The 16768-nt window shown below is 60.0% G+C and overlaps 1 long non-coding RNA gene across 1 annotated transcript; it reads left to right on the forward strand.

Moving 5' to 3' along the window:
- Nucleotides 1-5988: 5988 nt before the first annotated feature.
- Nucleotides 5989-6502, forward strand: LOC139826130 (uncharacterized). The gene is made up of 3 exons (XR_011736165.1): nt 5989-6109; nt 6202-6261; nt 6393-6502. It is a non-coding gene; the product is annotated as an uncharacterized lncRNA (long non-coding RNA).
- The last annotated feature ends 10266 nt before the right edge of the window (nt 6503-16768 follow it).

Below are 16768 nucleotides of genomic sequence, written 5' to 3' on the forward strand. Positions count from 1 at the left end.
ATTGGGTTAGGGTTAAGGGATTGGGTTAGGATTGGGTTTAGGGTTAGGAATTAGGCTTAGGTTTAGGATTAGGATTAGCGTTATGGTCTGGGGTTAGGAATCTTAACCCTCGACAGGGACAAAGGGGGTCCCCACGGTGTCACAATGGGACCTGGGGACAATGGGAGTCCCCAGCATGTCACAATGGGCCCTGGGGACAGAGAGGGGTGCCCTGAATGTCATAATGGGCCCCAGTGACAAAGGGATCCCCCATGGTGCCAAAATGGGCCCTGGGGACAAAGTAAGGTCCTGGAATGTCACAATGGGACCCAGTAACAAAGGGGGTCCCCATGGTGCGAAAATGGGCCCTGGGGACAAAGGGGGTCCCTAGGATGTCACAATGGGCTCTGGGGACAATGGGGGGTACTGGGATGTCACAATGGGCCCTGGGGACAAGGGGGAGTCATGGGACGTCCAATGGGCCCTGGGGACAAAGGGGGTCCCCAGGATGTCACAATGGGCTCTGGGGACAATGGGGGGTGTCCAGGATGTCACAATGGGCCCTGAGGACAAGGCGGGGTCCCCATGGTGTCACAAAACAACGTCCTCAGGGATATGGGTCAGTGCCAGGGGTAGGTTATGCTTGGCCTCCATGACCTCGAGGGTCTTTTCCAACCAAAATGAGTTCTTAGGGTTTATCCCAAACGATGGGAACCCCCGCTTCCATCTCTGCTCTTCACCAAACACCTTTTAGAGGATGAAGAGGAAGGAGACGCAACACCTCAGCATACGGAGGGTCTTCCCCAAAGGGGTGGTCTGGGGTATCCAAAACACAAGGGGTGGTGTGGGCATCCAAAGCACAAGGGGTGGTCTGGGGTATCCAAAACACAAGGGGTGGTGTGGGCATCCGAAGCACAAGGGGTGGTCTGGGCCATCCAAAGCTCTCCTGGAGCGACTGCTGCTTCTTCTTGCTTTCCATCAGCTTCTTGATGTCTTCCCGCGTGGGGATGCGCTCGTCATCTTCGTCATCTTCGTCATCTTCGTCATCTTCGTCATCTTCGTCATCTTCGTCATCTTCATCATCTTCCTGCCCAGCATCCCAGGCCCATCCGCAGCTGCTGGAGCTTCCATGAAAGGCCTGGAGCCACGCGCCGCTCCAGCTTCATCCAAAAGAGGTGGTGAGCTCCAAAAAGGAAGGAAGGAGGGAAGGAAGGAAGGAAGGAGGGAAGGAAGGAAGGAAGGAGGGAAGGAAGGAAGGAAGGAGGGAAGGAGGGAAGGAAGGAGGGAAGGAAGGAAGGAGGGAAGGAAGGAAGGAGGGAAGGAAGGAAGGAGGGAAGGAAGGAAGGAGGGAAGGAAGGAAGGAGGGAAGGAAGGAAGGAGGGAAGGAAGGAGGGAAGGAAGGAGGGAAGGAAGGAAGGAGGGAAGGAAGGAAGGAGGGAAGGAAGGAGGGAAGGAAGGAGGGAGGGAAGGAAGGAGGGAGGGAAGGAAGGAGGGAAGGAGGGAAGGAAGGAGGGAAGGAAGGAAGGAGGGAAGGAAGGAAGGAGGGAAGGAGGGAAGGAAGGAAGGAAGGAGGGAAGGAGGGAAGGAGGGAAGGAGGGAAGGAAGGAAGGAAGGAGGGAAGGAAGGAAGGAAGGAGGGAAGGAGGGAAGGAAGGAGGGAAGGAAGGAAGGAGGGAAGGAAGGAAGGAGGGAAGGAAGGAAGGAGGGAAGGAAGGAAGGAGGGAAGGAAGGAAGGAGGGAAGGAAGGAGGGAAGGAAGGAAGGAGGGAAGGAAGGAGGGAAGGAAGGAGGGAGGGAAGGAGGGAGGGAAGGAAGGAGGGAAGGAAGGAGGGAAGGAAGGAGGGAAGGAAGGAGGGAAGGAAGGAGGGAAGGAAGGAGGGAGGGAAGGAAGGAAGGAAGGAGGGAAGGAAGGAAGGAGGGAAGGAAGGAAGGAGGGAAGGAAGGAGGGAAGGAAGGAGGGAGGGAAGGAAGGAGGGAGGGAAGGAAGGAAGGAGGGAAGGAAGGAAGGAAGGAAGGAGGGAAGGAAGGAACCGGGGGTTCCCATCATTTGGGATAAACCCTAAAAACTCATTAATCACTTTGGTTGGAAAAAAGCACCCACCTCCATAGGACCCCATAGGGACCCATAGAGGCCCATAGGGAGCCACAGAGCCCCATGGAACCCCATAGAGACCCATACGGACCGTAGAGCCTGTAGAGACCCATAGGGACCCATAGAGACCCATAGGGACCCATAGAGACCCAAAGGGACCCATAGAGAGGGAGGGTTTTAGGACCCTGGGGGTTCCATAGAGACCCATAGAGCATCAAGGAGCCCCATAGGGACCCATAGAGCCCCATAGAGGCCCATAGGAAACCACAGAGCCCCATGGAACCCCATAGGGACCCATAGAGCTCCATAGGGACCCATAGAGACCCACAGGGACCCATAGAGAGGGAGGGTTTTAGGACCCCGGGGGTTCCATAGGGACCCACAGAGCCCCATTGGGACCCACAGAGACCCATAGGGACCCAAGGAACCCCATAGCGATCCTAGAGACCCATAGGGACCGTAGAGCCTGTAGAGACCCATAGGGACCCATAGAGACCCATAGAGCTCCATAGGACCCCATAGGGACCCATAGAGGCCCATAGGGAGCCACAGAGCCCCATGGAACCCCATAGAGACCCATAGAGACCCATAGGGAGCCACAGAGCCCCATGGAACCCCATAGAGCTCCATAGGGACCCATAGAGACCCATAGGGACCCATAGAGAGGGAGGGTTTTAGGACCCTGGGGGTTCCATAGAGACCCATAGAGCATCAAGGAGCCCCATAGGGACCCATAGAGCCCCAAAGAGCCCCATAGGGACCCACAGACACCCAAGGAGCCCCATAGAGACCCATTAAGACCCATAGGGACCCATAGAGGCCCATAGAGGCCCATAGGAAACCACAGAGCCCCATGGAACCCCATAGGGACCTATAGAGACCCATAGGACCCCATAGAGATCCAAGGAGCCCCATAGAGCTCCATAGGGACCCATAGAGAGGGAGGGTTTTAGGACCCCGGGGGTTCCTGCTGGGCTCAACTATGGTAAGAAAACCTTAATGAATAATTAACCAAATATTAATGAATGCAAAAGGCCAGGAACCAATGAGGAGTGAGCACTGAGCCCTGGGACAACCTGGGACAGCGGGGACAGGGACAGCGGGAATGTGACCCTGGGACCCATTGACCCCCATTGACCCCCATTGACCCCCATTGACCCCATTGACCCCATTGACCCCCATTGATCCCATTGACCCCATTGACCCATTGATCCCCATTGACCCCCATTGCCCCCATTGCCCCCCATTGCCCCCCATTGATCCCCATTGACCCCATTGCCCCCCATTGATCCCCATTGACCCCATTGACCCATTGATCCCCATTGATCCCCATTGATCCCCATTGACCCCCATTGACCCCATTGACCCCATTGACCCCATTGACCCCATTGACCCCCATTGATCCCATTGACCCCATTGATCCCCATTGACCCCATTGACCCCATTGACTCCCATTGACCCATTGATCCCCATTGACCCATTGACCCCATTGACTCCCATTGCCCCATTGCCCCATTGACCCCCATTGCCCCATTGACCCCCATTGACCCATTGATCCCCATTGACCCCATTGACCCCCATTGATCCCATTGATCCCATTGACCCATTGACCCATTGATCCCCATTGACCCATTGATCCCCATTGACCCCATTGATCCCCATTGACCCCATTGACCCCCATTGACCCCATTGACTCCCATTGACCCATTGATCCCCATTGACCCCATTGCCCCATTGACTCCCATTGATCCCATTGACCCCATTGATCCCCATTGACCCCATTGACCCCGCTGACTCCCATTGACCCCCATTGACCCATTGATCCCCATTGACCCCATTGACCCCCATTGACCCATTGACCCCATTGACCCCCATTGACTCCCATTGACTCCCATTGACCCCATTGATCCCATTGACCCCATTGACCCATTGACCCATTGACTCCCATTGACCCCCATTGACCCCGTTGACTCATTGCCCCCCATTGCCCCCCATTGACCCCATTGACCCCCATTGACACCCATTGACCCCCATTGACCCCCATTGATCCCATTGACCCATTGACCCCATTGACTCCCATTGACCCCATTGACCCATTGATCCCCATTGACCCCCATTGACCCCATTGACTCCCATTGACCCATTGATCCCCATTGACCCCATTGACTCCCATTGCCCCATTGACCCCATTGACCCCCATTGCCCCATTGATCCCCATTGACCCATTGATCCCCATTGACCCATTGATCCCCATTGACCCCATTGACCCCCATTGATCCCATTGACCCATTGACCCCATTGACTCCCATTGACTCCCATTGACTCCCATTGACTCCCATTGATCCCCATTGATCCCCATTGACCCCATTGACCCCCATTGACCCCCATTGACCCCATTGACTCCCATTGACCCATTGATCCCCATTGACCCCCATTGACCCCCATTGATCCCATTGACCCCATTGACCCCGCTGACCCCCATTGACCCATTGATCCCCATTGACCCCATTGACCCCCATTGATCCCATTGACCCATTGACCCCATTGACTCCCATTGACCCCATTGACCCCCATTGACCCCATTGACTCCCATTGACCCCCATTGACCCCGTTGACTCATTGATCCCCATTGCCCCCCATTGATCCCCATTGCCCCCCATTGATCCCCATTGCCCCCATTGCCCCCCATTGATCCCCATTGTCCCCATTGACTCCCATTGCCCCCCATTGCCCCCATTGTCCCATTTCAGGTAAAAGAGGACATAAACAAGAGAGAAAAAACAAAACACAACACATTTGGGCACTCCTGGGTCCTTTGGGGCACTCCTGGGTCCTTTGGGGCACTCCTGGGTCCCTCCTGAACTCCTGGGTCCTTTGGGGTACTCCTGGGTCCCTTGGGGTACTCCTGGGTCCCTCCTGAACTCCCCATAGACCCCCATAATTTCCCCCTTAGGGACCCAGGAGTGCCCCACAGTGACCCATAAGTGACTCATGGAGCCCCCTAAGTGCGTTCGGGTCCCCTCGGGTCCCTTCGGGTGAGTTCGGGCCCCACTCGGGTCCCTTCGGGTCCCTTCGGGTGTGTTCGGGTCCCCTCGGGTCCCTTCGGGTGCGTTCGGGTCCCACTCGGGTCCCCTCGGGTGCGTTCGGGTCCCCTCGGGTGCCTTCGGGTCCCCTCGGGTGCGTTCGGGCCCCACTCGGGTCCCTTCGGGTGCGTTCGGGTCCCTTCGGGTGCGTTCGGGTCCCCTCGGGTCCCTTCGGCTCCCTTCGTGTATCTTCGGCTCCTCTCGGAGCCGCCTCCGCGCACGCCACGCACAGTGGGCGTGGCCACGCACCCCCCCCCCCTTCCCATTGGCCGCCGCCTGAGGAAGGGGGCGTGGCCTCGCTCGCAGCCGCCGCCGCGGCGGGAAACGATCGTGAGGCGGGAAAAGGGGGAGAAAGTTGGGGGGGGAGGAAGAGGAGGGGCCGGGGGGGGAGCGGAACACGGGTTTTGGGGTAAAAAGGGGGGGATTTGGGAGTTTGGCGCCTTTTGGGGCACTTTCGGGTGGGTTCGGGTCCCTTCGGGGAGACTTCGGGCCCCTTCGGGTGGGTGCGGGTCCGCCTGGGTGGGTTCGGGCTCCTTCGGGTGGGTTCGGGTCCACTCGGGTGGGTTCGGGTCCCTTCGGGTGGGTTCGGGTCCACTCGGGTGGGTTCGGGTCCACTCGGGTGGGTTCGGGTCCACTCGGGTGCGTTCGGGTCCCTTCGGGTGCGTTCGGCTCCACTCGGACCCCTTCGGGAAGACTTCGGGTCCCTTCGGGTGCGTTCGGCCCCGGCCGGGACTCGGGCGCCGTTCGGCTCCGCTCGGGCGCCGCTCGGCTCCGCTCGGGCGCCGTTCGGCTCCGCTCGGGCGCCGTTCGGCTCCGCTCGGGCCCATTCGGCTCCGCTCGGGCCCATTCGGCTCCGCTCGGCTCTTTCCGTCTCCGCTCGTTTTCCCGCGCTTTCCCTCAGAGCGCGAAACGAAGCGCGGGGACCCCCGGGGCCGCTTTTTTCGCGCTTTTCCCGAGGTGACAACAGCGGGGGCTTTGGGGACACAGCTCGGGGAGCCTCAGCGGGAGGGTTTTGGGTTGAAAAAGCGCTATTTTGGGTCAATTTTGAGGTGGTTTGTGGCCCTCCCGGCGGGGCAAGATGGCGGCTGCGGACATCGAGGGGCTGCTGGGTGAGTAATGAGGGGGAATTAGGGGTGATTAGCGCGAATTAGGGGGTAATTAGGGGGCAGCGGGGATATGGGGGGGTGGGGGGGGGGTGTTAATTAGCGCTGCTGAGGGTGTTAATTGTTAATGAATGCAGAGGAGGAGCCGTTGCAGGAGCTGCACCCCGGGCTGGCCCCGCTGAGGGGGATTGGGGGGGTGGGAGCGGAGCTGGAGAGGGAGGTGAGACAGGTAAGGGGGCATTGGGGACAATGGGGACAGAGAGAGAGAGTGTGTGCGGATCAGCAGTGATCACCCCAAACCTGCCCCGCAGACACGGCACCCAAAATCCTGCACCCCAAAATACTCTTCCCAAACCCTGCACCAAAACCCTGCCCCTCAATCCTGCATCCCCAAATCCTCCACCCCCGATCCTGTCTTCCCAAACCCTGCACCCCAGATCCTGCACCCCCAAATTCGGCCCTACCAAACTCTGCACCCCTAAACCCTACAACTGAAACCTTGCACCCCCTAATCCTGCCCTCCCTACCTTCCTGAACCCCGAAACCTGCACCCCAAACCCTGCATTCCCAAATCTTTCCGTCCTATACCCTCCACCCCTAAACCCTGCCCCCAAACCCTGCACCCCAAAGAATTCCCTCCCAAACCCTGCACCTCCAAATCCTGCACCTCAAAGGCCTGGCAACCCAAACCCTTCAACCCCATCCCTGCAACACCAAATCCTGTACCCCAAACCCAGCACCCCAGAATCCTGCACCCCAAATCCTGCCTACCAAACCTTTCACTGCAAACCCCTGCACCCCAAGATTGTGCTGCCCTAAACACTGAACCCCCAAATCCTGAAGACCCGGATCCTTGCCTCCCAAGACTCTGCACCCCCAAATCCTGCACCCAAATCTCTCATCCCCACCACCCTGCACTCCCAACCCCTGCACCCCAAAACTCCACACCTCCAAATCCTGAACCCTGAAACCCCGCACCCCCAAATCCTGTGCCCCAGTCCTGTGAACCCCACACTCTGCAACCTTAAATTTCCCCCCAAGCCCCTGCACCCCAAACGCTGCACTCTTAGACCTGACTTCTAAACCCCAAGGGCCCATTGTGACATCCCAGAACCTCCTATTGTCCCCAGGGCCCATTGTGACATCCTGGGGACCCCCATTGTCCCCAGGGCCCATTGTGACATTCAGGGGACTCCTCTTTGTCCCCAGGGCCCATTGCGACATCCTGGGGACCGCCCCTTGTCACTGGGGCCCATTGTGACGTCCCAGGACCCCCCGTAGTCCCCAGGGTTCATTGTGACGTCTTAGGACCCCCCATTGTCCCCAGGGCCCATTTTGACATCCTGGGGACCCCTCTTTGTCCCCAGGGCCCATTGTGACATCCTGGGGACCCCCCCTTGTCACTGGGGCCCATTGTGACGTCCCAGGATCCCTCCTTGTCCCCAGGGCCCATTGTGACGTCTTAGGACCCCCCATTGTCCCCAGGGCCCATTGTGACATTCAGGGCACCCCCTTGTCCCCAGGGCCCATTGTGACATTCCGGGGACGCCTCTTTGTCCCCAGGGCACATTGTGACATCCTGGGGACCCCCCCTTGTCACTGGGGCCCATTGTGACGTCCCAGGATCCCCCATTGTCCCCAGGGCCCATTGTGACATTCAGGGGACTCCTCTTTGTCCCCAGGGCCCATTGTGACATTCCGGGGACGCCTCTTTGTCCCCAGGGCCCATTGTGACATCCTGGGGATCCCTCCTTGTCCCCAGGGCCCATTGTGACGTCCCAGGACCCCCCATTTTCCCCAGGACCCATTGTGACATTCAGGGGGCCCCTTTGTCACTGGGGCCCATTGTGACATCCCAGGACCCCACATTGTCCCCAGGACACATTGTGACATCGTGGGGACCCCACTTGTCCCCAGGACCCATTGTGACACTATGGGGTCCCCCCCTTGTTCCCAGGGCCCATTGTGACACCGTGGGTACCACCCTTGTCCGCAGGGCTCATTGAGACATCCCAGGACCCCCCTTTGTCCCCAGGGCCCATTGTGACATCCAGGGGACCCCCTTTGTCCCCAGGGCCCATTGTGACATCGAAGGACCCCCCTGGTCCCCAGGGCCCATTATGACATCCTGGGGATGCCCCCTTATCACTGGGGCCCATTGTGACGTCCCAGGACCCCCCATTGTCCCCAGGGCCCATTGTGACATCCTGGGGATCCCTGTTTGGCCCCAGGGCCCATTGTGACATCCCAGGACCCCCCCTTGTCCCCAGGGCCCATTGCGACATTCAGGGGACGCCTCTTTGTACCCAGGGCACATTGTGACATCCTGGGGACCCCCCCTTGTCCCCAGGGCCCATTGTGACATCCTGGGGATCCCTCCTTGTCCCCAGGGCCCATTGTGACGTCCCAGGACCCCCCATTGTCTTCAGGACCCGTTGTGACATTCAGGGCACCCCCTTTGTCACTGGGGCCCATTGTGACATCCCAGGACCCCACATTGTCCTCAGGGCCCATTGTGACATCCTGGGGACTCCACTTGTCCCCAGGACCCATTGTGACACTATGGGCACCCCGCCTTGTTCCCAGGGCCCATTGTGACACCGTGGGTACCACCCTTGTCCGCAGGGCCCATTGTGACATCCAGGGGACCCCCTTTGTCCCCAGGGCCCATTGTGACATCGCAGGACCCCCCCTGGTCCCCAGGGCCCATTGTGACATCCTGCGGACCCCTTTTGTCCCCACGGCCCATTGTGGCACCATGGGGACCCCCTTTGTCACTGGGGCCCATTGTGACATCCCAGGACCCCACTTTGTCCCCAGGGCTTATTGTGACACCATGGGGACCTCCCTTGTCCCCAGGGCCCATTGTGACATCCCGTGACCCCCCTTTGTCCTCAGTGCTATTGTGAAATCCTGGGGACCCCCTTTGTGCCCAGGGCCCATTGTGGCACCATGGGGAACCCCTTTGTCACTGGGGGCCATTGTGACATCCCAGGATTCCACTTTGTCCCCAGGGCTCGTTCTGACACCTTGGGGACTCCCATTGTCCCCAGGGCCCATTGTGACATCCTGGGGATCCCCCTTTGTCCCCAGGGTCCATTGTGACATCCTGGGCAACCCCATTGTCCCCAGGGCCCATTGTGACACCATGGGGACGCCCCCTTTGTCCCCAGTACCCGTTGTGACATCCTACTACCCCCCTTTGTCCCCAGGGTCCATTTTGACATTCAGGGGACCCACCATTGTCCCCAGGGCCCATTGTGACATCCTGGGCAACCCCAATGTCCCCAGGGCCCATTGTGACATCTGGGGGACCCCCTTGTCCCCAGGACCCATCGTGGCACCGTGGGTGCCCTCCTTGTCACTTGGGCCCATGTGACACCATGGGGACTCCCCCTTTGTCCCCAGTGCCCATTGTGACATCCTGCGGACCCCCCCTTTGTCCCCAGGGCCCATTTTGACATTCAGGACACCCACCATTGTCCCCAGGGCCCATTGTGACCTTCAAGGGACCCCCATTGTTCCTAGGGCCCATTGTGACGTCCTGGGGACCCCTTCTGTTCCCAGGGCTCACTGTGACTTTCAGGGGCCCCCCTCCTTGTCCCCAGGGCTGATTGTGACGTCCTAGGGCCCCTCTGTGTCCCCAGGGCCCATTGTGACACTTTAGAGACCCCTCTTTGTCCCCAGGGCCCATTGTGACATCCTGGGGACCCCCCCTTGTCCCCAGGGCCCATTGTGACATCCTGGGGACCCCCTCTTGTCCCCAGGGCCCATTGTGACGTCCCAGGACCCCCCATTGTCCCCAGGGCCCATTGTGACATCCTGGGGATCCCTCCTTGTCCCCAGGGCCCATTGTGACGTCCCAGAACCCCAGATTGTCCCCAGGGCCCATTGTGACATCCTGGGGACCCCCTTTGTCACTGGGGCCCATTGTGACGTCCCAGGACCCCACATTGTCCCCAGGGCCCATTGTGACATCCTGGGGACCCCCTTTGTCTCCAGGGCCCATTGTGACGTCCCAGGACCCCCCATTGTCCCCAGGGTCCATTGTTACATCCTGGGGACCCCCTTGTCCCCAGGACCCATCGTGACACCATGGGGACCCTCCTTGTCACTGGGGACCCATTCCGACACCCTGGGGAGCCCCCCTTGTCCTCAGGGCCCATTGTGACATCCTGGGCATCCCCCTTTTTCCCCCTGGACCATTGTAACACCGTGGGGACCCCCTTTGTCCCCAGGGCCCATTGTGACACTGTGGGACCCCCCCTTTGTCCCCAGGGCCTATTATTCCGTCCCGGGACCCCCATTGTCCCCAGGGCCCATTGTGACACTTGGGGACCCCCCTTGTCACTGGGGACCCATTGTGACACCATGGGGACCACCCCTTGTCCTCAGGGCCTATTGTGAACATCCTGGGGAACCTCCATTGTCCCCAGAGCCCACTGTGAGTCCTGGGGACCCCCTTGTCCCCAGGTCCCATTGTGACATCCTGGGGAGCCTCTTTGTCCCCAGGGCCCATTGTGACGTCCCGGGACCCCCCATTGTCCCCAGGGCCCATTGTGGCATCCTGGGGACCTCCTTGTCCCCAGGACCCATCGTGGCACCGTGGGGACCTCCCTTGTCACTGGGGACCCTTTGTGACACCATGGGGACCTCCCATTGTCCTCAGGGCCCATTGAGACATCCTGGGGACCCCCTTTGTCACTGGGGACCCATTGTGACATCCCAGGAACCCCATTGTCCCAAGGGCCCATTGTGACATCCTGGGGACCCCTCTTTGTCTCCAGGACATATTGTGACACCGTGGGGACCACATTAGTCCCCAGGGCCCATTGTGACATCCTAGGAATCCCCTCTTGTCCCCAGGGCCCATTGTGACATCCCAGGACCCCCCTTTGTCCCCAGGGCTCATTGTGACATTCTAGGACCCCACTTTGTCCCCAGGGCCTATTGTGACACCATGGGGACCCCTCCTTGTCACTGGGGACCCATTGTGACACCATGGGGACCCCCCCATGTCCTCAGGACTCATTTTCACATCCTGGGCACCCCCCATTGTCCCCAGGGCCCATTGTGACATCCCAGAACCTCCTATTGTCCCCAAGGCCCATTGTTACATCCTGGGGACCCCCATAGTCCCCAGTGCCCATTGTGACATTCCAGGACCCCCCATTGTCCCCAGGGCCCATTGTGACATTCAGGGGACCCCTCTTTGTCCTCAGGGCCCATTGTGACATTCAGGGGACCCCCCCTTGTCACTGGGGCCCATTGTGACGTCCCAGGACCCCCCGTTGTCCCCAGGGCCCATTGTGACATCCTGGGGATCCCTCCTTGTCCTCAGGGCCCATTGTGACATTCAGGGGACCCCCTTTGTCACTGGGGCCCATTGTGACATCCCAGGACCCCACATTGTCCCCAGGACCTATTGTGACATCCTGGGGACCCCACTTGTCCCCAGGACCCATTGTGACACTATGGGGACCACCCCTTGTGCCCAGGGCCCATTGTGACACTGTGGGTACCACCCTTTTCCGCAGGGCTCATTGTGACATCCCAGGACCCCCATTGTCCCCAGGGCCCATTGTGACATTCAGGGGACCCCCCTTTGTCCCCAGGGCCCATTCTGATACCATGGGGACCCCCTTTGTCCCCAGGGCATATTGTGACATCCTGGGGACGCCCTTTGTCCCCAGGACCCATTTTGACACCGTCGACACCACCGTTTGTCCCCAGGGCCCATTGTGACATCCTGGGGACACTCCTTGTCCCCAGAGCCCATTGTGACATCCAGGGGACCCCCTTTCTCCCCAGGGCCCATTGTGACATTGCAGTACCCCCCCTGGTCCTCACGGCCCATTGTGGCACCATGGGGACCCCCTTTTGTCACTGGGGCCCATTGTGACATCCCAACACCCCACTTTGTCCCCAGGGCTTATTGTGACACCATGGGGACCTCCCTTGTCCCCAGGGCCCACTGTGACATCCCATGACCCCCATTTGTCCCCAGTGCTATTGTCAAATCCTGGGGACCCCCTTTGTCCCCAGGGACCATTGTGGCACCATGGGGAACCCCTTTGTCACTGGGGCCCATTGTGACATCCCAGGACCCCACATTGTCCCCAGGACCCATTGTGACATCCTGGGGACCCCACTTGTCCCCAGGACCCATTGTGACATTATGGGGACCCCACCTTGTTCCCAGGGCCCATTGTGAAACCATCGACACCCCCCTTGTCCGCAGGGGTCATTGTGACATCCTGGGGACCCTCCTTGTCCCCAGAGCCCATTGTGACATCCAGGGGACCCCCTTTCTCCCCAGGGCCCATTGTGACATCGCAGGACCCCCCTGGTCCCCAGGGCCCATTGTGACATCCTGGGGATCCCCCTTTGTCCCCAGGGTCCATTGTGACATCCTGGGCAACCCCATTGTCCCCAGGGCCCATTGTGACATCTGGGGGACCCCCTTGTCCCCAGGACACATCGTGGCACCGTGGGGACCCTCCTTGTCACTTGGGCCCATTGTGACACCATGGGGACCTCCCCTTTGTCCCCAGTGCCCATTGTGACATCCTGCGGACCCCCCTTTGTCCCCAGGGCCCATTTTGACATTCAGGGGACCCACCATTGTCCCCAGGGCCCATTGTGACCTTCAAGGGACCCCCATTGTTCCCAGGGCCCATTGTGACGTCCTGGGGAGCCCCCTCTGCTCCCAGGGCTCATTGTCACTTTCAGGGGATCCCCCCATGTACCCAGGGCTGATTGTGACGTTGTAGGGCCCCTCTTTGTCCCCAGGGCCCATTGTGACATCCTGGGGAACCCCCTTGTTCCCCGGGCCCATTGTGATGTCCCGGGACCCCCCATTGTCCCCATGGCCCATTGTGACATCCTGGGGATCCCTCCTTGTCCCCAGGGCCCATTGTGACGTCCCAGGACCCCCCATTGTCCCCAGGGCCTATTGTGACATCCTCTGCACCCCCTTGTCCCCAGGGCCCATTGTGACATTCAGGGGACACCTCTTTGTCCCCAGGGCCCATTGTGACATCCTGGGGACCCCCTCTTGTCCCCAGGGCCCATTGTGACGTCCCAGGACCCCCCATTGTCCCCAGGGCCCATTGTGACATCCTGGGGATCCCTCCTTGTCCCCAGGGCCCATTGTGACGTCCCAAGACCCCCCCATTGTCCCCAGGGCCCATTGTTACATTCAGGGCACCCCCTTTGTCACTGGGGCCCATTGTGACATCCCAGGACCCCACATTGTCCCCAGGGCCCATTGTGACATCCTGGGGACCCCTCTATGTCCTAAGGACCCATTCGTGACGTCCCAGGACCCTGCATTGTCCCCAGAGCCCATTGTGACATCCTGGAGACACCCTTTGTCCCCAGGACCCATTGTGACGTCCCAGGACCCCCCATTGTCCCCAGGGTTCATTCTTCCATCCTGGGGACCCCCTTGTCCCCAGGACCCATCGTGACACCATGGGGACCCTCCTTGTCACTGGGGACCCATTGTGACACCATGGAGACCCCTCCTTGCTTCAGGGCCCATTGTGACATCCTGGGCATCCCCCTTTGTCACCCGGGACCATTGTAACACCGTGGGGACCCCCTTTGTCCCTAGGGCCTATTGTTACGTCCCAGGACCCCCCGTTGTTCCCAGGGCCCATTGTGACACCTTGGGGACCCCCTTGTCACTGGGGACCCATTGTGACACAATGGGGACCACCCCTTGTCCTCAGGGCCTATTGTGAACATCCTGGGGAACCTCCATTGTCCCCAGAGCCCATTGTGAGTTCCTGGGGACCCCCTTGTCCCCAGGTCCCATTGTGACATCCTGGGGAGTCTCTTTGTCCCCAGGGCCCATTGTGACATCCTGGGGACCCCCTTTGTCCCCAGGGCCCATGGTGACATCCTGGGGACCTCCTTGTCCGCAGGACCCATCCTGGCACCGTGGGGACCTCCCTTGTCACTGGGGACGTTTTGTGACACCATGGGGACCTCCCATTGTCCTCAGGGCCCATTGAGACATCCTGGGGACCCCCTTTGTCACTGGGGACCCGTTGTGACATCCCAGGAACCCCATTGTCCCAAGGGCCCATTGTGACATCCTAGGGACCTCCCTTTGTCCCCAGGGCTCATTGTGGCACCATGGGGACCCCCTTTGCACTGTGTCACATTTTGATATCCAAGAACCCCACTTTGTCCCCAAGGCCCATTTTGACATCCTGGGGACCCCCTTTCTCCCCAGGGCCCATTGTGACATTCAGGGGACCCCCCCTTGTCCCCAGGGCCCATTGTGACTTCCCAGGACCCCCCATTGTCCCTAGAGCCCATTGTGACATTCAGGGGACCCCCTTTGTCACTGGGGCCCATTGTGACATCCCAGGACCCCACATTGTCCCCAGGGCCCATTGTGACATTCAGGGGACACCCCCCTTGTCCCCAGGGCCCATTGTGACGTCCCAGGATCCCCCATTGTCCCCAGGGCCCATTGTGACATTCAGGGGACCCCCTTTGGCACTGGGGCCCATTGTGACATCCCAGGACCCCACATTGTCCCCAGGGCCCATTGTGACATTCAGGGGTCCCCCCCTTGTCCCCAGGACCCATTGTGATGTCCCAGGACCCCTCATTGTCCCCACGGCCCATTGTGACATCCTGGGGACCCCCCTTTGTCACTGGGGCTCATTGAGACATCGTGGGGACCAACTTTGTCCCCAGGGCCCATTGTGACGTCCCAGGACCTCCCGTTGTCCCCAGTGTCCATTGTGACATCCGAGGAGCCCACTTTGTCCCCAGGACCCATTTTGATATTGAGGGGAACCACGTGTGTCCCCAGGGCCCATTGTGACACCATGGGGACCCCCCCTTGTCACTGGGGACCCATTGTGACACCATGGAGACCCCTGCTTGTCCTCAGGGTCCATTGTGACATCTTGGGCACCTCCCATTGTCCCCAGGACCCATTGTGACATCCTGGGGACCCCCTTGCTCCCAGGGCCCATTGTGGCACCATGTGGACATCCCCTTTGTCCCCAGGGCCCATTGTGACATTCCAGGACCCCCCATTGTCCCCAGGGCCCATTGTGACATCCACTGCACCCCCTTGTCCCCAGGGCCCATTGTGACATTCAGGGGACCCCTCTTTGTCCCCAGGGCCCATTGTGACGTCCCAGGACCCCCCATTGTCCCCAGGGCTCATTGTGACATCCTGGGGATCCCTCCTTGTCCCCAGGACCCATTGTGACATTCAGGGGACCCCCTTTGTCACTGGGGCCCATTGTGACATCCCAGGACCCCACATTGTCCCCAGGGCCCATTGTGACATCCTCTGCACCCCCTTGTCCCCAGGGCCCATTGTGACATTCAGGGGACCCCTCTTTGTCCCCAGGGCCCATTGTGACATCCTGGGGATCCCTCGTTGTCCCCAGGGCCCATTGTGACGTCCCAGCACCCCCCATTGTCCCCAGGACCTACTGTGACATTCAGGGGAGCCCCTTTGTCACTGGGGCCCATTGTGACACCATGGAGACCCCCGCTTGTCCTCAGGGTCCATTGTGACATCCTGGGCACCCCCCATTTTCCCCAGGACCCATTGTGACATCCTGGCCACCCCCTTGCTCCCAGGGCCCGTTGTGGCACCATGGGGATACCCCCTTTGTCCCCAGGGCCCATTGTGACATCCCAGGACCCCCCTTTGTCCCCAGGGCCATTGTGAAATCCTGGGGACCCCTTTTGTCCCCAGGGCCCATTGTGGCACCATGGGGAACCCCTTTGTCACTGGGGACCATTGTGACATTCCAGGATTCCACTTTGTCCCCAGGGCTCGTTCTGACACCTTGGGGCCTCCCATTGTCCCCAGGGCCCATTGTGACATCCCAGGACACCACTTTGTCCCCAGGGCTTATTGTGACATCTGGGGGACGCCCTTGTCCCCAGGACCCATCCTGGCACCGTGGGGACCCTCCTTGTCACTTGGGCCCATTGTGACACCATGGGGATCCCCCCTTTATCCCCAGTGCCCATTGTGACATCCTGCGGACCCCCCTTTGTCCCCAGGGCCCATTGTGACATTCAGGGGACCCACCATTGTCCCCAGGGCCCATTGTGACATTCAGGGGCCCCCGTTTGTCACTGGAGCCCATTGTGACATCCCAGGACCCCACATTGTCCCCAGGGCCCTTGTGACATCCTGGGGACCCCACTTGTCCCCAGCACCCATTGTGACACTATAGGGACCCCCCCTTGTGCCCAGTGACCATTGTGACACCGTGGGTACCACCCTTGTCCGCACGGCCCATTGTGACATCCTAGGGACACCCCCTTGTCTCCAGGGCCCATTGTGACATCCTGGGAATCCCTCCTTGTCCCCAGGGCCCATTTTGACATTCAGGGGACCCCCCATTGTCCCCAGGGCCCATTGTGACATTCAGGGGACCCCTCTTTGTCCCCAGGGCCCATTGTGACATCCTGGGGATCCCTCGTTGTCCCCAGGGCCCATTGTGACGTCCCAGGA

The sequence above is a fragment of the Patagioenas fasciata genome, chromosome 35 (assembly GCF_037038585.1).
Source record: "Patagioenas fasciata isolate bPatFas1 chromosome 35, bPatFas1.hap1, whole genome shotgun sequence".
Taxonomy (NCBI): Eukaryota; Metazoa; Chordata; class Aves; order Columbiformes; family Columbidae; genus Patagioenas; species Patagioenas fasciata.